The sequence below is a fragment of the Pteropus medius genome, unplaced genomic scaffold (assembly GCF_902729225.1).
Source record: "Pteropus medius unplaced genomic scaffold, Ma_sr-lr_union100, whole genome shotgun sequence".
NCBI lineage: Eukaryota > Metazoa > Chordata > Mammalia > Chiroptera > Pteropodidae > Pteropus > Pteropus medius.
The window spans coordinates 8,296,659-8,320,788 of NW_024349800.1; the positions used below are offsets into that span (position 1 = coordinate 8,296,659).

Genomic DNA, 24,130 nt, shown 5'->3' on the forward strand with positions numbered 1-24,130 from the left:
ATGACTTCAGGAATACGACTTTAGTTTGGTGATTAGGTCTAGTTACCTCTCGCTTTCCCCCCTCTCCCTCTCTCAAACATTTTTGATATTCTGAACATACCCAGGAACTTCATTTCCAAATGCCTTTCAGGTTGAAACACATATATGATGCATAGTAATTTTACCATAAAAATATTCTGCATACATTTTTGACTACTCATTCATTCTTGAACACAATATATTTGAAGAATGTTCACATGCTTGAATAGCTTTTGGATATTTTGCCTCCTCAACTAGATTCCAATACCTGTTATGAATTTACTAAGACATAGAACAGAAAAGTAAATGAGGCACTGCAAAAGCAAATACCTCTAAGGAAGTTTCAAAGACATTTAACATTTTTCATGTAAATTATATATTATTTGTATGCGATATATAAAATTAAACATCCCCAGCACGTGACACAGCTCATGCAAACCTCTGTGCCTTCATAAACAACAAAATAAAACAATAACAACAACAACAAAAACCTATTCATACACACAAAAACATAACCATATATTTGTAAATTTCTACTTTGCTGCTGTTGGAAGTAGTAAAGAAAAGGGGAGCAAACCATTTATCAAGAACCTATTATATACTATACATCTGCTTACCACTTTAGAAATGTTATTTTAGTTAATATTAATAGTAATCCTATTATATTAAATCCAGAAACTGTTCTTAAGAGAGAGTGTGAAACATGGTCTCGGTCACAGAATTGAAAAGAAATAAAGTCAAGATTTAAACCCAGGCTTTTTTCTAATTCCAACATCTGGTTGTTTTTCATTTTACTGTGATTCTTCCCAACACATTTTTACTAAAGTATTTATTGTAGAGCTACGTACTGACACAGTCAAACTCTAATGAGAGATTTATAAGCTGGTCTGAAACAAGTAGACTTTTTCTTGAGAAGCCACAAGACACTTGTGTAGAAGGTGAGGGTAAGGGCCCGACTTCAATTATTCATGTCTTTCTATGCCAAGGAATAAAGAGGATATTAATTCTATTACAACAACTCTGTCAATTTAATCCTTACATATGCTAAATAACTCAAACTGAATAAATCTTCACTGTTGATTCTCACAAAACGAATAAAAATAATAAAAGCAAAATGATTATGGGAAGTTTGGGTAGCATGTTAAAGTCAAAAAGTTTGCAACCGTGAAACCATTTTTAACGAAATAAGAATTATGTATAACTCAGACATTTTCTATCCTCTAAACAAATTTTAAAAAATGTTTCGAAGCACAATGGGAAAGTATGATTGGCAAAGATAACTGATAAAAACAAAACAAACAAACAAAAAACAAAGAGCACAGTAAATAGGTTTGCCAACAAAGAAAGATAATGGGAAAATTCAAATTGCCTAGGTATTCTTTAAATATCATTGATATTTAAAGTCAACCATGTGGCTGTTGCTGACTTTTACTAGATTCCTCCATTTATTTCTCTATTTCCCTCCTTCCCTTTCATTTCCAGCAGATCTTCCCTGCTTGCTTAAAACTTTATGGAGTAAATAGAGACCATGTGGTAGAGAACTTGCTCAGTTTTTTACATCACTACTTCCTTGCTTGCTTGCTTGCTTGCACGCACACACACAGACACACCAATATCCTCACAGCCTATATCAGAAAAAATAAGCATCCTCCATATGGACTGCCAGGAAGTCCAATACATCCAATTGTATCATCTTTAAGACAACTCAAAAGCTAATCTCCCAGCCTCTATTGTAATTCTTTTTACTCATAATCACAACATGTTCTAAGAAGCCTCTCAAAACAACTTTTAAAAAAGACACACACACACACACACACAAAAACAATGTAAAACTACAAACAACTATCTACAACTACGAAAAGAAGACTAACCAAATTTTGTTTCCTGATTTGTGTCAGTACCTTTCTTCCATCTCATTCTTGGTAAAAAACTAAGAAATATGTATATACTGTCTCCACAATTTTTTGTTCATCTTTTCCTCCCCTCTTCCTTCATCTGTCATCCAATAAATCTGCATCAACTCTGTTAGAGGCTGAAGATGCAGAAACAACTAGGTAATAGTTCATGCTGTCAAGTAGCTGGCTAACCATAATAGAAAGAGAATAATAAATATAAATAAGTGGGCACAACTGAATGTTATAGTGAAATGGGGGAAAGGTGATAATACCAGTAGATCAGAAAAAATTCTAAAATAGAAAACAGGCCTTGAAAAAAAATGAGCAGATAGATATCTCTTGACGAGGGTTGATACATGTTGTAAAATGGTAATTCAGACAGTACAAGAGGTAAAAACAAAATTAATGATTTGTGAAAGAGCTTGGGATGTTTGGAAGCTTGCAAGCAGCTATATATAGCATTAAAATGGGATGGAAAGGTTAGAGGTGGGGAGAGGTTTAAGAGATAAATCAAAACAGGCAAACGTAGATTAGATCTTAGAGGCTCGTTCATATCATGTTGAATATAGAATATACTAAAAGAAAATGAGGAAGAATGAAAATCCTAGGTGTTTGTTTCAGTAAATTTTGCTGTGTAACAAACCACCCCAATACTTAGTGACTTTGCAGCAATAGATGCTCACGATTTCTCAGGTTTTATTTGACTATTCTAATTGGGCCTACTACAACTGTTCCATGTGGTCAGCTAGCAGTTCACCTGGGCTTGGATGGCCTAAGATAGCCTCTGTCATAAGTGTAATAGATGTGATAGATGGCCCCGTGTCTCTTATTATCCAACAAATTAACTCAAGCTTTTTCACATGATAGAAATCTCAGAATAAGAAGAGAAGACAAGTGCCAATGCAAAAAAAAAAAGGCACTTTTTAAGTCTCGGCTTATATTATATGATATTGTCCCACTGGCCAAACCAATTCACGTAGCTAAGGCAAGAATCAGTATGGGAAAGAATTATCCAAGAGCATGGATGCAAGTAGAGACATAATCATGACCATTTATTGAAAACAACATACAGAGCAAGGAACTAGAACTTTATAGCATAGAGTATCATATGTTAATTATAAATAATTTATAACTAACTGATTGACCAAAATCACTATATACTATCTATTCTCTCTCTCTCTCTCTCTTCTCTCTTCTCTTCTTCTTCTCTTCTTCTATATATATATATATATATATATATATAGACTATCATAATCATCATTATCTAAAGTATAGTGTATATATACATACTATAGATAATGATGATGATAGAAAGAAAGATAGATAGATAGATAGATAGATAGATAGATAGATAGATAGATAGATAATATATATCTCACGTCTCCAGCAGGTACATAATATGCCCTTAACAGTTGTGGAACATGAGGCCAGAATATAAATGCAAGTTTATATAACATACATCTAAATATTTAAAAGTTATAAACCAAGCTAACAGGTATTAAAAAACCTATAGACTAGTCTTCTACTTGGACAAATATACATTCATAAAGACTGGAAGGCCAAGTTCAAATTTCTAGGACTTCTTGGTGTTTCTTGCTGGAATGTGGAGGCCAAGGAGAGAGCCGGTCCACAGCATACCCTTCTTTGCTTCTTGTCCTACCTGTAGCACTGTAAGATGCTTCACACCTGTACTTTTGTTTATTACACTCACATTTCTATCTTCTTTATTTGTCTCCAGACAGCAAAAAAAAATCACCTGCTGGGCCTAGGTTTGTGTCCAACTATGGTATGGTCTTTTCAACATGGAGAAGAGAAGTTTGCAAACCTCATAAGTGAATTTGGGGCCGCTTAGGTAGGGAACTTGGAATCCAGCACACAGACTAGAAACTGGGGCGTGGCCCTTGATCAGTGTTGACTTCATGCCCCTTAGATAAGTGTGCAGCTGGAGGACACAGGATCAGGACAGAGAATCTCTTGTTTCAGTATAATGATAATTATTTCAGGTGAGAAAATAAGAATAACTTTAAATTTTCATTTAACATGGTAAAAACTGAACTGAAAGCTTGACAACTCTGGCCAAGGAATTACTGATGAATTTGTGCGTGAGAAGTCATTTCAGGGGCCATGGCACCTGGATAGGACTTGAACCATTCGCCACTACCTATTTTCCTTTATGCTTCTTAGAACACTGCAATCTTGCTTTTGTAGCAGCCCAACTATCAAAACCAATGGATATTTCTCAGAACTGACTTCACTGGCAATGACAGTTTTTGGTGGCCTATCAATGAATTAGTCCTTCCTACTTTTTTGCAAGAGAGGGCATGTGATACAGGTTGGCCAGTTGACAAATTTTATTCTCTTAGAGTAGTCATGTGATTCAAGCAAAGACAATCAGAAAAGTCATGTACCCACTTTCCACCAACACACTGAAATAAAAGATGAGCTTAGAACTGTTGGGAGAGAAAGAAATTGAAAAAGAGAGAGACAAAGACAAAGAGAGACAGAGACAGATAGAAAGAGGGAGAGACAGAGAGACAGTGAGACAGAGACAGAGAAAATAACTCTTGATATGTCTTAAAACCCTTATCCATACTTACCTGGCATGGGAGATATTATGATCACGAAGTTGGTTTTCCCAGGGCGAGGCTTATCCATTGCACTCTGTATGTGCTGATCCCTGCGATCTCCCCAAACATGGGAAACTCAATTGCATAATGTGTGGTAGTGGGGGACTGCGTTTGAGCTCTCCTCTGGATAAAAACAACAACAACAAAAACAAAAACAACAAAAACAAACAAACGAACAAGAAAAACCTTTAATCTATCCACAACTGATCCAGCCCTGGGTTTTCTATAAATGTGAAAAAATAAATAAATTTATCCAGATATTTATAGCTTCAGTGGTTACAATTAGGTTTGTGTTGTTCATAACTGAAAATGTGTTGATGGTCTCATGGTCCATAGCACTCCTGAATACTCCCTCTATTTTTTAACTTTCTCTTTCCTACATTTCCAAGATACATCTCTCCAGTTTTCCCTCCTGCATTTCTTAGCACTACATTTATTGATTTCTTTATCTATATGTTCCTCAAATGTGGATATATTTCTGCTGTTTCTCATTTCATTCAGGAGACTCTCTCTAGATAAAAACACCAACATCCATTGTCTGCTCCCCTTTTATATTAGTAATGTTCAAGCCAGGCCCCTACATATAGACAACTGATAAAAACTCACTGGAGCTTTCTGTGCTTTAGTTTAGGAACAGCTCCCACCACCCACTTACTCAAATTCCTATCTTTTAATCATATACTGCTGTTCCTGATTTAATTGCTTTAGCCTGGCTTCATATCCTGACTCTTGTTTTTCAGTTTCTTTTCTTTGCTCTCTTTCATGACTACAATTCTTGTTAATCCTGGAGGGGATAATCTGATTTGAAAACATTCCCAGCTCATTTCCTGGTATCATCAGATGATACATCTTCCAAGAGAGCAAGAAGGTCTACCATGTAGATCAGTGATTCTCAAATTTTAGCAGGCATCGATATCACTTGGAGAACTTGTTAACATGCAGAATGCCGGGCCCCACTCCTAGAGTTTCAGTAGATCTGGGGTGAGATCTGAGAATGTGGATTTATGACAAATTCACAGGAAATGCTGCTGTTGTTGTGGGCCATAGGAATAATTCTGATTTAGTCCATATTTGTTTTTTTATTTTCATTACTGCAAACTCTGGATTATGCGCTTTTTTTTTTTTTTGGCACCCCTCCGAGTTCTTATGTGCTTTTTTTGAGTGTGGGAGGAGTCTATATATTTTTTCTAAGAAATAGACTATGGAAAAAATGATGGGATGTTACTGCCATAACTGTATTATGATATATAAGACAGACAGATTCTCCAGCTGGTCTTAAAGAAACAAGCAGCCTTTTTTTTTTTTTTTTTAGGTGAGGAAATCCTTGGTCGACCTCACAGATTGCAAGGACCTTGTTAGCTTATAATTCCTTATTTTTTTATTTTTTATTTTTTTACGCCAACAGCACCTAGTCTTCCTAAGTGGTCTCCCATCTAAGTGCTGACCAGGCCCAACCCTGCTTAGCTTCCGAAATCAAATGGGATCAGGCTTGTTCAGTTTGGCATGGCTGTAGACAAGCAACTATATTGTAATTGTTAACTGCCTATACAGAAGCCATGACAGAGATATAAAGGTGGCCTTTAAGACCTGAGGGAAGCCTCTAGCTGATGGTCAGTAAGAAGCTTGGACCTGCATTCATATAACCACAAAGAAATGCATTCTGTCAAAAACCTAAATGACTTGAAAGTGGATTTTTCCCCAGCTGAGAGGCCGGATGAAATCATAGTCTAGCCGTCATGTTTCTTGAAGCCTTGGAAGCAAGAGACACAGATAAACCATGGCTGGACTCCTGACTCATGGAAACTGTGAATAATGAAAAATGTGTGTTTTTTAAAGCCACTAAATTTGTGATAATTTGTACTGAATGGAATAACTTCTAAAATTATTATACCCAGCACCAACCTCTCCAAAGCTCCCATTAGTATAACATATCAGGCTTTTTATGAAAGGTGTTTTGCTTTCTTCTGTAGTCTCAATACTTAAATTGTTGTCTCTCCTGGTTAGTCTCACTCTATTTCAACTCTCTTCTTCAAACCTGGAACAAGCTCTAATAGATAGTCATCAGAATCTTTGAACAATTTTTCACCAAGAATTCTTCTTTGCGTCTTTTCTTACCCTTTATAAAATTCACTACTCATATTGTCACTTTCTGTGATGCCGCTCATCAGCCCAACTCCTGAGAGACTAATTATTTATAGTCCTTGCCTCTAAGCACCACATATTTACCTTTATTTTTTTAGTTATCACATCATGTTACAAAGTTAGTTTTCTTTTCCATCTCCACAAGTAGACCTCAGCAACTTGAACACAAGACGTTTCCCTTTAGTTTGTCTGTATCCCAGAGACCTATTGCGTGGTACTTATTCAATGGTTCGACCAAGAACAATAATTTGTAAGAGAATTACATATATTTTTAAGAAGAAAATTATTTATTAAGATAACACTAATGCAAAAAACTAGAAACCTTATCAGAGAAAAAAATATATGACATAAACTAAACAGCATCTGAAATCATGATGTGGCAAGCCCTGAACAGCAGTGGGAGATAAGAACAATCGGAGGGCTTTGCCGTCATGTCATGAAGGACGAACGCTGTATATCTGTATTTTGTGGGCACCCCATGATGCTCCTTTATAAGATGCTGTTTCATACTGAGCTTTTGCTACAGATTTGAGTTTTTTATAGTTTTACTTAGATATACTCTTTGAATGAATTAACAATTCTCATGACTTTTGATGGAAGATTTCTAATTCAATTACTAAATGAATAAATAACCATATGCTTTATAACAACCCAATTTTAAATATGCTACATAATGAACATATAGGGTTTTAAAAAAATCTAGTATATTATATTTTCTATTTTATTACAAATAAATATTATTTTTTAATAGTTTTTTTTCCTCACTTTTCTGGGAAATTAGTATTAAAAGATTCTATAGCACTCAGATTTATATCTGGGGATATCACATGAGGAAAGTTTTTCATTTCTAGGTCTACTGTTATGCTCCTTAATGGTATCATTAAATGTAATAATTGTATTGAATTTTTCTATTTTTTCCTTCTATTATGATAGAACAGAGTGAAAGGTTAATCTCATGTGACAGTCTTAATAAATTCAACTTATAATGCATAAACAATTACATAAAAATTATAATATATAGGTAAATTTTATAAAGTTAAGCAATGTGACAATACAATTATTATTTAAATAAAATCTATTATCCAATATAAGTCGAACTGATATGTCCTTTGGATAAGAAAACTACAATAAATCTTTCAATATAGATATCTATAGACCTCCCAAAACTTCTTTATAATAAGAAATTAAAATATTTTACATTGCAAAATGTAAAAGGAAAAGAGATCAAATAGCTTGTGCTAATCTACTGACACTACCTGTTACCTACTAAAATGTGTCCTTGCAAAATTCATATACTGCAGCCCTAACACCCAGTACCACAGAAAGTGACTATATTTGGAGATAGAACATGTAAAGAAGTAATTAAGTTAAAATTAGGTCATCAGGGTGGGCCTTAATCCAACCTGAGTAGTGTCCTTATAAGAAGAGGCGATTAGGTCATACAGAGAGGCATCAGTGACAGCCATACACAGAGTACGGGCCACATGGGGACAGGCAGCAAGGTGACCATCTGCCAAGGAGAGAGGCCTGGAGAAACCAAACCTTTCGGCAAGCTGATCTTAGACTTCCAGTCTGCAGAACTGTGAAAAAATAAATTTCCTTTGTTTAAGCCACCCTATCCCCAGTACTTTGTTATGGCAATTCTAGCAAATTAATATACTGCTCCCTCGGCACTACCAAGAGTGTGATGACAACAATGTTAAAATAGGGAAAAAAATACTTACATTTCTCACCCTTTTGAAAAATGAAAGAAAAAAATAACTGCTGATGCTATAAATATTTCTCAGAAGCAGTTTTATAAATGATGCATAAACTTAGATCTATCCTTATTAATGTTCATGTTGTCTCTTTTTTTTTATCTTGACGCGAATCTTTTCTGTTCTGTGTCTCAAAGAAACATTAATCTGGGTGTATTACTCTAAAATTAGAAAAGGATAAAAAAGGTAATCTTATTTAATATATTCCTAAAATGTTCACTTTAGCAATAAAACATAACAATGTGGGAAGAAAAGGTTTTCATCTTAAAACCTATGCCAGAATATTGAAACACAAATAGACACTATGAGGTGCACAAGTTTTAAAACCTGTTTTGTTAAATATTCTAAAGACAACTTGACATTTGGTCTTTACAATTAAAATGATAAACACTAGGTTAAGAAACTCTGAAGCACTTTTTGTCTTATATATAAGTATGAAATTTAACAGCTGAAAAAATTCTTCATCTTGGCAACCTGTATTATGACTGGAATTATTTAATTAATGCAAATTTTTAAAAATACATGATTCCAGATATTGCTACTGAATGAGTTTTCCTAGACTGATGATTGAACTCTTAAAATATTATTATTCACATAAACAAAATGAACATGCCATTATTTATTAATACACTGTAAGCCTAAATCCTTTTGTTAAACTCTTTATTCCTTTACAAATGAAAAAAATTATAAATTTTTCTTATTAAATTCTTGATATATAAGAATAGTATTTTATAATCATTATTATATAGGAAGATACCTATTCTATACAAAATGTAATTCCACTAGTCACAGAGCATTTTTAAGTTACTTAGGTTACTAAGGTAGCAGATATTATATCTTGAAGCCATTGAACAATATACCAGCTGACAAGCTAACAGAAAATTGAAAGACAATTTTCAATACTATGCTCCAACTAAATGCCAATTTAGAAACTAAATATAACTCCTGGAGTCTGTTTGCACTTTAAAAATTGCATTCCAAAGTTTAATAGTAGAATGAAATTTTCTATAAGTTCCACATCCTCAAGTCTTGATGCCTAGGTAAAGTTTGTTCCAAAAGAACGGGCACTGTTACTTAAGATGCAAAAAGCATTTCTAAATCTATACATAGATATTACACATTTCAAGAAGAAAATTTTTTGGTACAGTGAACTTCCCAGTCATAAGGGTAACTAGGAACAGATTAAATAACAAAACGTACAGCTTCTACTGCTAGGAAGAAAGGGTCCCTGCATACTATACAGAACCTTAGATGATTCATTTAACAAACATTTATGGAAATTTAACTATGTGTCAAGTACTGTGTTATCTGCTAGGGAATGCCAAGGCCCAGTCATTAAAATTGAAGAGTTCATAATTGATTGGGGAGGTAGTAGAGAAAACAATGGCAAACCAGTGTGGTAAGAGACGGGCAATGCTGTTATGGAAGGTCATAGGAAAATAATTACTCCCAACAAGGTATGTATTTGAGAGTGGGTAAGTGTTGGTTTCTTGCAGGAGGTGACATCTATAATAAGCTTTGGAACCCAGCAAAAGGCAATGTGTTTAATGGTTGGATATTATTGCTCAGGGTTGCAATCATGAACCTTATAATCAGGAAATTCTGCATTATAATACTAACTGGGAAAGTTACTTATTTTTGTTTCAGTATGTGCTCCTGTAAAATGGTAATAGTAATATCTACCTTATAGCTTAGTCTTATAGCTTAGTCGTGATGAAATATTAAATTAATTTGTGATGGACTGAATGTTCGTATTTCCACAAAATTCATTTTTGAATCCCTAATCCCCAGTGTGGCTGGATTTGGAGATGAGCTTTTAAGAAACTAACTAATGTTAAATGAGGTCATAAGAGTGGGACCGTGGTCTGTTAGGATTAATGTTTCTGTCAGAAGAGACTCCAGAGGGCTCTCTCTTTCTTTCCACATGCATGTACCAAGGAAAGACCATATAAAGACATAGAGAGAAGGCAGCTGTCTGCAATCCAGGAAGAGAGCCGTCACCAGAAATTGAGTCAACTGGAATGTTGATATTGGACTTCTAACCTCAAGAGATGTGAGAAAATAAATTTCTATTGTTTAAGCCAAGTCTATGGCATTTTGTTATGGCAGTCCAAGCAGGTAAAAGGCAAACCACTGGGGCTGGCATGCAAAAAGCACTCAGTAAATTGAATTTATACTAAAGACTGCATAATCCAATCTGCTCTATAAAAGATAACCCTAAAAGGAAGATGAGGAATGATTCAGGAAGGGACAAAACAAGAGGTGACAAGAACATTTAGGAGGTGCAGATGTAACCCAGGTAAGAGTTAAAGGTTGACTAGACATGTGGGGAAGGACAATGAGTGAAAGAGTAATTTAAAAGCTGTTAAGACATAGAATATTTAAAATCTGATGACCAGTTACATGTAAGAAATGAGAAGGTAAAGTAAGAGATGACTTCCAGACGTGTACAGGTGCTATTAATATAGGAAATATTGGAGGAAATGAGTAATTATGGGAGAAAACATGGAATTCAGTTTTTGCATTTTTTTTTTATTTTTTTTATTTTAAGATGTTGCTTTGGACCAACATCTAGACTGGGATAATAATTTGATTACAACCAAATTATTCCAGACTTTTTGAATTAACATCTCCTTTACTATTCAGAGAAAAAGGTTAGAGGCCCCATCTCATGTAATTATAAGTCAAAAACCTTTCCTAAACTTTCTGAGGCTTTCAAAGAGGTTAACTTTACATTTATGTTTACTTCCAAAGTTTAGCTCCAAATGATTGTGTGTGCGTGTGTGTGTGTGTGTGTGTGTGTGTGTGTGTGTGTGTGTATAAGACTATTTAACATGAAATCCACCCTCTTAACAAATTTAAGTGCACAGTGCAATATTATTAATAATAGGCTACACTGGTGTAAAGCAGATCTCTAGAACTTACACATCTTGTAAAATGCAAGGTCATCTCTCTAACATAGAAATCTCAATGTAACCAGACCTTTTATTTTTATATCTCTATTTATATATATAACATCTTAGAGTTCTATAACCCATCTTTCAAGAGAGGAAAGATGAAAGAGAGAAAGCCAGGTAGAAGCTATGTAGCTATATCAATTCACATGGCCGCACCTGGAAAACCATGCAGTGCCACTTCCATTGCATTTTATTCCATAGACAAGTTACTAAGGTTAGTTTATACTCAGGGGAAGTAGAATTAAACTCCTTTTACTGAGGAGTGTGATAGGCTAAATGTTGCCTCCCCCCAACCCTCATATGTCCATTTCCTAATCCTTAATCCCGTACATATGCTATTTTACATGGTCAAGGGCACTTTGCAGATGTGATTATGCATCCTGAAAAGGGAAGATTATCCTGGATTATCCATGTGGACTCAGTGTAATCACACATTTCCTTGTAAGAGGAAGCAGGAGAGAAGGACATATGATGACCAAAGCAGTGAGGTAGGACCACAAGCCAAGGCAATACAGCCTGATGGTAAAAAAGCCTAGGAAAGAGATTCTTACTTGGAAGCTTCAGAAAACAAGCCTTGACCTGATTTTCTGACCATTTTGGATTCCTTACCCCGGAAGTATAAAATAACACATTTGTACAGTTTTAAATCAGTATGATTTTGGTAATTTGTTTTATAGCAGCAATAGAAAATTAATATAAGGTGTATCAAATAATTTGTAGACATGTTTGAAAGCTATCACATTCATCGTCTTTGATTTGTTGAGAGACTCAGATGAGTTCATTAAAAACTCTATATTATGTAGCTTCTATGTGCTAGCATTGAATTAGATGCTAAGGATATAATGATGAATTAAACATGATTTTTTTCCCCAGTATGCTCACAGATAGCATTCATGGAAGGACTCTGTAGAACTCTAAAGGGCAATATAAATGTAATATATTGTGAATCACTTATGAAGTTTAATATGCAAACCAACCATTCGTTAATTTACTAAATCATAAATCAGAATCAATATTTCAACAGATGGAAACTATGCATACTTCCTGAGTAAATTACAAACAAATACAGAAGATGATTTAAAAATTAAATGTCAATTGGATTTGCAATAGATAATTACCATGTCTCAAAGTAAGAAAACCTGTTAGAACAAGTATACTCTGGTCAATCTCAGTGCAAAAGTTCTGTTAATGAGCCTCCAAGATGCTAGGGGACGTCCACTGGGGATGAAAGGCCAGGTTAGTTCTTTCTCTCAGTGATCTTTTTAACTGAGGCAGCTAACAAGATAGCCAACTGTGAGCTAGACACATATCCAGTAGGAACTAGATAGAGATTGCTAATTTAGTTTGTACAGGTCACTGAACTGATTCCAGTAGGTGAAAGTTTCTGGTCACTACTACAAGTAGGATCATGAATACAAACCTGAGACTTAAAAAAAATAAATAAAAGGAAAGAACTTCCTGAACTATCTCACTCACCAAGAAAAGCAACGAAAAATAAGAGCAATAAGCATTCATAACTCAAGCGAAGTACCTATTTTGTTATGATATTTCGGTTTTGGTACACCTTTGTACACTTGAGAATTACAAACAAAAATCTAAAGTGTGACTAGAATATGGAAATTAGTTCATTTCCTTAGAGAATCACAACCACTTTAATTCTTGAAGAAAGGTGACCGAAGAATAGCTTAACGATTAGATGCTAAAAATATGACTTATTAAGAAAGTTTAAAAGACTGATATTCAGTGGCCTGCCTTGAGTATCTGGGGGAGCCCTCTTTCCGCAGGCACAGCTGCTGGTAGCTGGCCAGTATCTCAGGCAGGCAGCTGGCAGGGGAAGAGTGGGCTCTGCCAGCTGGTGTTAAAAAATTAAAATTAAGAATAAAAAACAACTTCAGGCGCACATGCATAACAATCAAGCCTTGCGTCCTGGTGCTCTTCCATCTTTAGGCATTGGTCATAGGGAAGCCTGGCAATGGGGCAGCTTCTCCCTCCCCTTCCCCAAGGCCCACCCCCATGCAGCTCTTCTCTGGTTTTGATCCCCTTTTAGGTTTTCTGTGTTCATTCATCCAAATCACATTTCTTGCATCATAGTGTGTGCCGAGCAATGGGCTAAGGGCTGAAGACAAAGATGTAGATAAGAATTACAGTCCTGGCTTCTAGAATATACACGAATTAATAAAGGTTATGGGCTGAATTTAATGCCTATAAATCACTGTAGAAAGTGAGATAACCATAGTGCTTAAGAGATATAGAAGAGAACACAGAGGAGGTGACAGAGGCAATGATGACATAGGAATAGAAGAATAATTAAGGCTCTCTCAGCTGGATAATGGGGAATTACCTCTTCAAGAAGAAAAAAAACATGAGGAAATGAATGGAGATATAAAATCAAAGTTCAATTTTAACATGTTAGTATATAATTAGGGTATACCCTGGGCTACTATAACAAAGAGACCAAAAATTACAGAAGCTTTAAAATTCTGTCTCTCTCTCTAATTTTAGAGTATGTTTTAGAAGAATATGGCTACTCTGGTGGCACTGCCATTCTCAATACAGAGCTTCTCCCTTGTGGATCTGAGGAAGCTGCTCCAGCTCTTGCTAGTATGTCAGTATCTCAGGGTGTGAGAAGAAAGGGCCAAACCCCTTTTTAAGGGGCAGCAAAGAAGAGGCTCACATCACCTCCAGTCACAGTGACCTTTAATTGAGGCTAAAAATTTAATTTGCTTGGTAATCGTATGCCTTCATAAAACTCAGGAATTCTATTAAAAATAGAAAGAGAAAATCAACTTTGGTAGAAAACTAGTCCCTGTCAGGTATAAATAGTAAATAAATATAAGCACAGTTCTAATTGTTAGGGCAAAATTAGCTCTGTGACTTTCTCTTTAAATTATTTCATCCAAGATATCTATTCTTGGGCTATTACCAGGACTAGAATGCTGATTATTTAATAATAAAATATATATATATATATATATATATATATATATATATATATATATATATATATATATATATGTTAAATATCAGTTAGGAACAAGATATTGTGAGAAGTATTCTGACGATAACATCTGCTTAGGTGCATTGAAATAAAGGTGGAATTTTAAAATGACAAAATGTCATCAAGAGAAATGGAAGGAGATGAACACACGTTGTTAGAGCCAGGAGTGAGAGAGGATGGTCATCAGCCTTCTCGATAGATGCACAATACTCACTATAAAATAGCCCAAACAGTCATAAAACCTTTATTCTGTCAAGTAAAAAACCTCAACTGAAAATAAGTTTGCTCGACCTGTATTTCATCCTTTCTTTCAATCTAGCCATCAGATTTTGATCTATGTGAGCCTCAAGGTAATATATTATTGCTCCTAGAGTCACTGTACATTCCATATAGTCACATTTCATGCATAATGAAGATGGCAGTGAACTACAAAGGTTTTTATCAACTCAAACAGGAATACAAATGCTGTCTGAGGGCAATTTATTGTGTGTATTTTAAAAGAGTAAGAAGAGTTTTTAGGTCAATTTATATGTCTTAAGGGAAAATTATGTCACTTAAAGGTATTTTGAAGAGATAAAGTTTTCATTTTAATATTTTTTAAGATTATTTCCTATTTTATATTATTATTTTTCATATATTTTTATTTATATATGTATTTCATATATATACATATAATGGCAGAATTGATAATTCAAACAAAAACTCACAGAGGATTTTTTTAGGTATAGATATTTTCTTTTTGGATATTTATTTATGGCCAATTTTGTGCATGACACTTTGCTAGACACTGGGATACAAAATTGGTCCTTTATTTTAATTAAGATGATTTCATTATAAGAATAAAGGATTAATCAAGAATATATCAAGAAGAAAGTATGTTGCAGAGGCAGCAGGGAGCAGTTCACACAATTTAAGGCCTAAATGTTGACAAAGCTGAGGCTTACTCAAGACCAAGTTTTCTAACTTTTCTAAATTCATAGAAGCTCTGGGGACCTTAACAATGTGTGCCTCTAAGATGATATATATTTTTTAGTTGTTTTGTTTTTCTCTTTTGTGTCTCTATCAATCATCAAATTCGTTCATATATTCTGAGTTCAAATGCCAAGAACAGGAATCTAATTTATGCAAATCATTTCCCAGGCCACGCTGTGAGTCTCATGGTTTTGTCTATGTATCCACCTTTCTGTAGTCAAGTGGGACCACAGTAGATGGGGTCACAAAGTATGGAACATTTTCATTTAGACACATGGGCACTGGGGAATCAAGGGTGAATAAGATAGGATTTTTGATTTCATGAAGTATACCTGCAAACTGTTTTAAAATGTGAATTGACAAAGTACTTACTGAGAAAACATAACTATTACCATTGATATAATATTTTATAAAGTACTTTAAAATAAAATGATTGCATATTTATAAAATTCCTATCATGTAAGCATAAATATTCAGAATAGCTAAGAATCAGTACAGTGTGGGCACTGACCCACAATACGAAAACAAATGCTGTCACAAGTAACCAGTATAATGAACTAGTACATGCTGGCTGTACAGAAGCCCTGAATCCCAATCCAGCCTTTATTTCATTCCCATTTACAGAAGAAAAATAAATAAATAAAGTTCAAGGGAGGTTAAGTGGCTTTGTACTGAAAGCTGAGTCTTCAGATTTTAAAACTGGTGTAGTTGGCACACCACTTTCGTCTATCCCTTGTTACCAAATGTAATATATGATGTGCTCCAAGGCCACATCTGTGACCTCCCTAACTAGCAGCCATTTTTCTTTTCTGTGGTTTCTAAAGTGCTATATAAGACTTTATCTCTACTGCATTTCTGGTGATGTTGACTTTCTACTGTCTCTTTTTTCTACAGAGCAAATCTGTTCATGTTTATTCCTTGTATTCTGTACATCTTATATCAAGTAATCACTAAATATGTTTTGAAAATTTTTGAAGAGAAGAGAAATTATCAAGTGCCTGTGGACTAGTACTTAGATCAGAGTTGAGAACTTAAATGAATTCATGAATGTTATGGGCTTAGCACAGTGTGGGGCACACACTAAATGCCTAACAACTCTTGGCTGTCAAGCAGTCTGTTATGCAGACAGCAGTTATACAGAGGAGTTGGGTGTTGCCTGCAGGGGTTAGAGTGTAAGGCCAGTGCATGAAGCAAAACTTGCAAAATTTTCATGAATGATTTTCAGAATTACTCTTGGAAATCTCTTAACTCATCCATAGAGTATGGAGAACTTGTTTTTTTCTATACAGCTCTAAATAGACCTAAGTATGATTGATACATGAAGTATTTACAAATATATTTTATATAAAGTTCCCTGGAAAGATCATATTTGGAAAGTAATTTACTCAAGGCTTTCAGTGCTTAGAATTCTTCAGTAAAATTACTAAGCTTTCACTCTTTTTCTGTTTGTTGTTTTGCCATTGTCTTCCAGCTACATCTGACTCTGTTAGGCAATGTTTTCTTTGGTTCTTAATGAGTTCCTCAATAGCTTTCTACAGGAGGTTTGGGAAACCTATAACCACCTGCTTCCAGCCAGTCACTCTGGATCTTCTCAGCCTTTTTCTCTCTCCCTATCGCAAACATAGTTGAATTAAGATAACTTAAAAACAAACAAATGAAAAACTAGTATGCTGTGATCATTTTGTGAAACTTTTTACAAAGTGGTTCTAGTTTCAGATACGTTGGCATTAGTCATAAATGGGTGGACATCATTACCATATATATATAAGGAGCAGAAAACTAATCTAAAAAGTTTAAGTAACTTCCTCAGGGTTACATGTAAATACGTGGTATGGAAACAGGTTATAAACGCTGATCTTCAAGATTCAGATACTTAAACTTTATGTCAGTGGATCTCCAGGGAGGCATACCATGTGCAGAAGGAATTCTGAAAAATGGTACGGGAGGTTTTTGGTTACACTTTAACTGGGGGATGTCTTTGACATTTATTGGGCAAGGGCCTGGCATGTGGATCTATTACAATGTGCAGGAGAGTGTTTCAAGAAAAATTGCACCAGACCAGTTAAATAGGCAAGGGAGACTCTGTTCAAGACTTTTGTGATGAGGTAGAGAAATTGAACTTAACTCCTCTGAAACAGAAAGAGCGTTTTTAAGCACTGGGGTGAACTAGTATACAAGTACTGGAGGATTCTAGGCGTGGTAGGTCCATGAGATTAACCCATTAACTGTTTGTTAATTGTTGCTTGTGGAAGTTAGGCTCCTACCCTCCCACTGAGAATGGAAAATAGAGGTTCTATCATCCTTGGAGATTACGCTTCAAAGGGATGATTCCAATTTTCCTGAGAAAGATATTTCTGGATTTTAAAGCTGGCAAGAGGCTGAAAGAAGATTTACATCTCAAAGAGGCAGAGTAAGAATTTACAATAGCAAGTTTTCTAAAATAAATGCTTTCTGAAAAGGAAAGTAGGTGGTCTAGAGCCCCCCAACTTTAATCAAGCAAGGGGAAAGTTAAGGCCATCTCTGTTAGGTCTCACACTATCTTCTGCTTTTATGTAAGTGAAACAACTATTTACAATTATATGAACCTGGCAACCCACTTTATTTTATATATGGACACAAATATTTTCACATGGTTTCAATGGAAATGCATCCTTCAGGAAAGCAGCTAATTTTTAAATTTAGGGAAGATTGTTTGGGAACATTATCAAGATTTGTTCATTATAGAAAATCATGTCACTAACACCATGCTGATGACAGATTTTAAATCACCAAAGAAACACTTGTTTAAATCTGCTTTTTGTTGCTATCTTATTCTGGATGACTAGATATGTAGATGCAATGACTCTCATGTACTTCATTTTTACTTCTAGTAAATTCATAAATGTGTATTTATAATTTAAAAATACATATTATTTTATTATAAATTACTTTCCTTTTATTTCCCCTTTATGTTAAAATCTTAGAACTTTTAAAAGTTTTTGGTGATATTTAAAACCTTTTAAAACTTGAATATCCGCCTCGTTTACCTATGACAAAGCCAGACACAGAACTCTCCAAATTCCCATTCTTTGCCTCATTAGCTAGCTGATCTACTGTCCCCACTAATTAATCAGCACAAAATGCTTGTTACTTAAACTTCTGTTAAGTCTCTCCTTCCCTAGGAGGAACTTAGAGTCACCTTTAGTCAGTGCCCACAGACAGCTGGGAGATACGAGAATCTGCTAACCTTATTAGAACGTTGTCTGATCTACAGCCTATAAAGTCACCTTCTCATCCCACCTCCCCACACCCGGTCCTTTGTAGCCTTGTTTACTCCTCCCTAAAAAGGAAAACCCTTTCTTGCCTAACCTTCAGACACTCTCAGATCTATGTGTGGTCAGAGACTTTTCCCTAAACTAAAATTCATTCCAGATAGAAAAATGACAGAGAATCCAAATATATAAACATTTTACAGAACTTCTAGAATATATGAATATATATTTCAGAGTTTGCTGGACTTCTCTTCAGAAGCTCATTTAAATACATGCCTTAGCCTTCTTAGACTGTTCTGTCTGTCAAAGATTATTGCTTTTCTCTTTTTTCTTCCTCTTTTTTTCCCTCCCTCCCTCCCTCCTCCCTTTCTCCTTCCTCCCTCCTCCTCTTTCCTTCCTTCCTTTTCCTTCCTTCCTTCCTTTCTTCTTCCTTCTTCCTTCCTTCCTTCCTTCCTTCCTTCCTTTCTTCTTCCTCCTGCCTTCCTCCTTCCTCACACCCCGCCCCCCAACTAATCACTCTACAATATGTGGCTAAACTACTTAATCCTCAGTCAGACAGGCTGCCCTGCAGTGGGCCTGCTCTGCTTTGCTGAAGTCAGACCAAGCTCCAGCAGAGGTGGAAGAGAATATGAATGTCAGTTGTAGTGACTGTTAAACAGATTGTAGAAAATGGGAAAATATTAAGCTATGTGTAGATGACTTTTGTGTGTATTTAAAATAATGGCGGCTCACAGCCCTGTTCTTCACAGAGCTCTTAGCCAGGCAGCAATTTAACAGGGCTGATTTTCCTTCCTCAGGATGGCAGCAGTTTAGGGTTAGATATGGTAAAAGGATAAACAGTCAACTAGTAGTTGTAATCCATGATGTTTTGCATTTTTTAATTGGCTGGAAAACTCTTTTTACTAGACAACAAAAGAGAAAAGTGAAGGAAAAAAAGAAACCATTGTAAATAGATATTGAAAGTTTTTCTAAACCAAAATCTGATTGTTGGCTCTCATAATTAAGAAAAAAATACTAAATTTAATAAATCAACCTGACCTACATTGATGTGTTTTTGAGTTAAGATTCAGAATTGGAGCTATGCCTCCTTTTCTAACTATTCAAGACTTTGGTGCTGTCCTAACTTCCTTCGCCAATTGTAGGAATCCTGCTGTGAGACAGTGGCTCTTTTGCCAGGAGAGGAAGAGAGAGCATCATATGGCAGTACTGCTGCAGCTGGCAGAGGTCGACAGCCGTGATCCCTGTCCAGGAAGAAAGATAAGTGAAAGACAAACTCCATTTTTTCTCATTAATAAAATGTGAAGGCATTTGAAGGTAGAAGGTGACATTATCTGATTTTAAATTTCAAAAATAAATGCGATATTTTATGTCAGCATAATTATTGAGTCTTTTTCTTTTTGTGAGACAGAAATGTTTCTTTATGAGTGCAAAAACACATACACTAAAAAATGATTTTTATTTGCCTTAAATAGTTGGTTTCCTTATTTATGACTCTATGAAATCCTCATTCCAGAAGGCATAGAATAACATTGCCTAAACTGCAAGGGATTTAATCATGAAACTATCATCATTTGAGTTAATTTACATTTTAAAAACAAAGACAAAACTTAGCATGGTACTTTTAATATAATTTACTTCCCACATAATACACTTTCATTTAAATGTTATACTTATTTATTATCCCAGTTTTGCAAAATAAAAAAGAATATTTAAAAGAGACAGAAACATTTTAATATTTTTCAACATGTATATTTTAGCACTCAAAAATGCTCTTTATATTGGCATTTCTGTTCAGTATATATCCTTTTACCAGATCATAAGAATAAAATGTTAATGCATTTGAAGTTAGAAGGTGACATTATCTGACTTTAATTTTCAAAAATAAGTAATGTTTTATGTCATAAGAATGCATTTCTTACTATATAATCAATATTCTGTTTCCTTTTTTAAACTATAACCAGAAAGTCATGATGTCTACATAATTTTTTTTTCTGTTTTTGACTGAGCAAAAGAAAGAAAAGAGAAAGTTCAGAGCAAGAGAATGAAGCTATATATATGCTTTTTGTGAATGGCTTGAAACTAGATTATTGAGGCAACAGATTTCCCACCCCCATGCACACCTCGCCCTTTTCCCCCTGTGAATGTGGCATCTATCACTCAGTGAGAGTTTAAAGCAAGTGGAAAAAACAACCATAATGATCTTCATTTTCTCCTGATATAGAAGGTGGATAAGGTCAGTGATGCAGGCCTATGTCAGTCAGAGGTGTCATTAACCAGGTGCTATGGTGATTTGAGTGTGTTTATAGCACCTTTGCCCTGGGTAATCCCAGAGGGATGAAATAAAATGCCTTTCAAAACAAAATAGAATTACACTCCTCATTAGTAGAAGAGGCCAGTATGTCTCTTGGGGACGTCATTCATTTCAGATACTGTCTACTTTAAATGGCTCATTTTAAGACAATATAATGGATAATCTTACTTGTTCACTTTTTAAACATTCTTCTATTACTAATATTACAATAACTTCTTAATCTTCAATTGTCACTTGCTCAATTTGTCTGGGACTACCAAAAAAGTAGTTGGCTATTTCATTATCTCTCCTTGTAGTTTATTTCACACTTTTATCTGGTCTATCTTTCTCAATGGTATGCATGTGTGTGTGTGTGTGTGTGTGTGTGTGTGTGTGTGTGTGTATTACCACCAGATGTTATTAGAATTGATCGTTAGAACATCACTGATCTGTCAGTGTGCCATGCTCAGATCTCTGAGCTATGCTAATACAACAAGTATGAATGTTCCATGACACCTCTAGTTAAAAAGTATCACTTTTTTTTCCTCTTTAATTCCCTTCTCCCCCTACTTCCACCCCTGACCTATGAATGTTGCTGTTTCCCCTTAAGAACTGGATCTCTGAAGGTGGGGTGTTTCCTCCTACACGCTAGCGGCGTCCACCCGGAGCCTGATGCACCCGGGATATGGTCTGTGGCTCCTCCTGGGGTGCGAACCCATGACCTTCTGCGTGTAAAGCAGACATGCTAACCACTACACTATGAAGCTACTCCCTTGTTTTTTGTTTTTTGTTTTTTTTAATTTTTAAAAACATAGTTCAAATTGGCTACCTGCCAATATTGGCATGATGTCCAATATTAATCATTTTTTATGGTGCAGTCACTTTCCTTTGGCTTCACCAGAAAGCTATGGCTGCCATAGTCCAGAAAAAGTAGACTCCATTGCCTCTCATTTAATAGCTGTCAGTGTTGCTAGTGCTCCTTGATCAGGATGATATAAACAAGTATAGGGGGCTCTGCCTTGGCAGAGAGAAGTCTCCACAATCAATGCACAAAGCTCTGCCACGGAGACTTTTATAACCTCCCAAGATTAAAGTTCTTATGTTTCAAATCATCAGACATTTTCCACTTACTCCCATCCAAGCTCCTCAGATATTAATATACAGATGATGAGTCTGGGGCCACTCTGCCACTTTGAGAAACGAGCATTCTTTTACTCTTAATTGTAGGAATCTTTACATCTTACCTACAAACTACCAGGTTTCAACACTTTCTACTCTAAAAGAAATTTCCAACCCATCTCATTGATGGGCTTAGGGCAGAGGTTGCAAAATGGTAGCCTAAGGGGCCAAAATCAATCTACAGAAGCGATTTTGTGTAGCCTAAGACATGTTTTGAAAATTAGGTAATTTTATCTCAAAATCTAGATTTCAGGTTGGTCTTTAAATCCAAAATTATTATCATAACTATATTTTACTGCAAAAAAAAAAAAATCAAAGGAAAGTAATAAGATAATTTTTATATTAAAGAGTTAACGTATTACCTCACAAATACATTTTTCTTCATATGCAGAGGCCTTCTGGTGATTATGACTGCATAGTCTGTATTTTTCATAAGAATACATCTTCACAGTCATAAGATCAAAACACCCAAGTTTTGAGAACCTGCCTGTATCATTGTCTGTCCAGGAAGTTCTCATGGAATTAAGATACATCTGCTGACTGCAGAGATGTACATATGATCCAGACATAGTCACACAGAGCTACAGATACCAAATGTTAAGTGTTTTCTTTAAAATGATAATAAAAGAATGTTTTATTTTGTTTTTATGGTGTCAGTGAGACTGTGAAGATATATTCCCGTAGCTGCGGAGGTCGCTAGGAGTAGAGAGCCTATTAAGAATGTGGCCAACTGAGAGGAAAGCCAAACCCAGGGACAGAAGAAGAGTGAGACATTATAATACTCTCTGAGCCCCTGTATTCAGCCATGTCTGAAGCTAGTCTATCTCAGTACATTTTAGATTTGTAAGCTAACACATTTTCTTTCCTATCGTAGCTGTTTTGAGTTAGGTTCCTAACAACAGAAATTAAGGTTCCTAAGCAGGGAACATCTGACATTTATATTTTCTCATTCTATACTCTTGTTCTTAACTCCTTCTAAAATTTCTCCATAATCTTTCAAATATATCCCTTCATATTTTTTACCCCTTTCAGCTGATTGTACTTATCAATGTTTCAAAAGACCAGTGTTATATATGGCAGCCTGGGATTCTGAACATGGAGCTATCATAAAACTCCCACCTTGGACGACTACACAAAGAAAAAAAACAAAACAAAACATTTTCTCACTTCCTAAACCACTGAAATTTAGGGAGAAATTTAGCCTAGCATCACTAATTTACCAACATATTTTTATAATTCAAATTTATCTGGTGGCCATATTATGATTTACATGGTCAAAATTCAGAGTACACCAATAATTTTAATGATAAGTATCTATGATTACTTAAAACAGATATTACATTTAAAGTTTCTCTGCAATATTACCTGTGGTGGACTGTTTTCTTTCCAAAGATCTAAACATACAAAAATAGGAATACAGGAAAGAAGATAAAATATATGGTAAATTACTATCCATTATAAAGTCTTTAATTTAAAATAGCAGTGAGAGTGTCAATTTGTGAAATTAGATATTTTTATGGATTAAGATAGATTTCACAACTAACTGAAAAGGAAATTTTGAGGACGATGAGGTCACATATTAAAGCAAAATCATCCTTTTTCCTCCCAATAATTCTAATTTTCACTCTTGTGGCATTTGACCAGTATTCATAAAATCCACCCCAGGACTAAAATTATTAATGAATGGTTGGAAACTGAGGAGAGCAGGCATTTAACAATTGTTCAGTGGTCTGTAAAATGAATTTCTGATCTCAGTCCAGTCATAAAACCTATCATCACAATTGATGCAAGTCAATGCCTTTTCTATCAGTCTCATCAGGGAAGCCTGGGACTGCTTGAACACAGACACAGAAATGTCTCCTATAGAGCCAAAATCTCTAAGTCAAAATTAAGGAGCACTGGTAAGGGACTTACTGTCTCTGCTTGAATCATTCTGTAGTGAAGTGCAAGGCTTTAAATGATGATTCTAGTTCCTTTAGGAAGATTTACATTCTCTCTAAAGATAGAGTAGAATAGATACTGTGAAAATCCTGCATCCAGTTTT

At 35.1% G+C, this 24,130-nt stretch overlaps 1 long non-coding RNA gene, 1 other non-coding gene and 1 pseudogene across 2 annotated transcripts; 2 read left to right on the forward strand and 1 right to left on the reverse strand.

The window, feature by feature from the left end:
• The first annotated feature begins 4,502 nt into the window (after positions 1–4,502).
• Positions 4,503–4,666, forward strand: LOC120622174 (U1 spliceosomal RNA). Its single transcript, XR_005658435.1, has one exon. It is a non-coding gene; the product is annotated as a U1 spliceosomal RNA (small nuclear RNA).
• Positions 4,667–5,936: 1,270 nt separating this feature from the next.
• LOC120622588 (uncharacterized) lies at positions 5,937–6,055 on the reverse strand (annotated as a pseudogene).
• Positions 6,056–9,755: 3,700 nt separating this feature from the next.
• Positions 9,756–10,519, forward strand: LOC120622079 (uncharacterized). Its single transcript, XR_005658417.1, has 2 exons — positions 9,756–9,896; positions 10,378–10,519. It is a non-coding gene; the product is annotated as an uncharacterized LOC120622079 (long non-coding RNA).
• Positions 10,520–24,130: the final 13,611 nt, after the last annotated feature.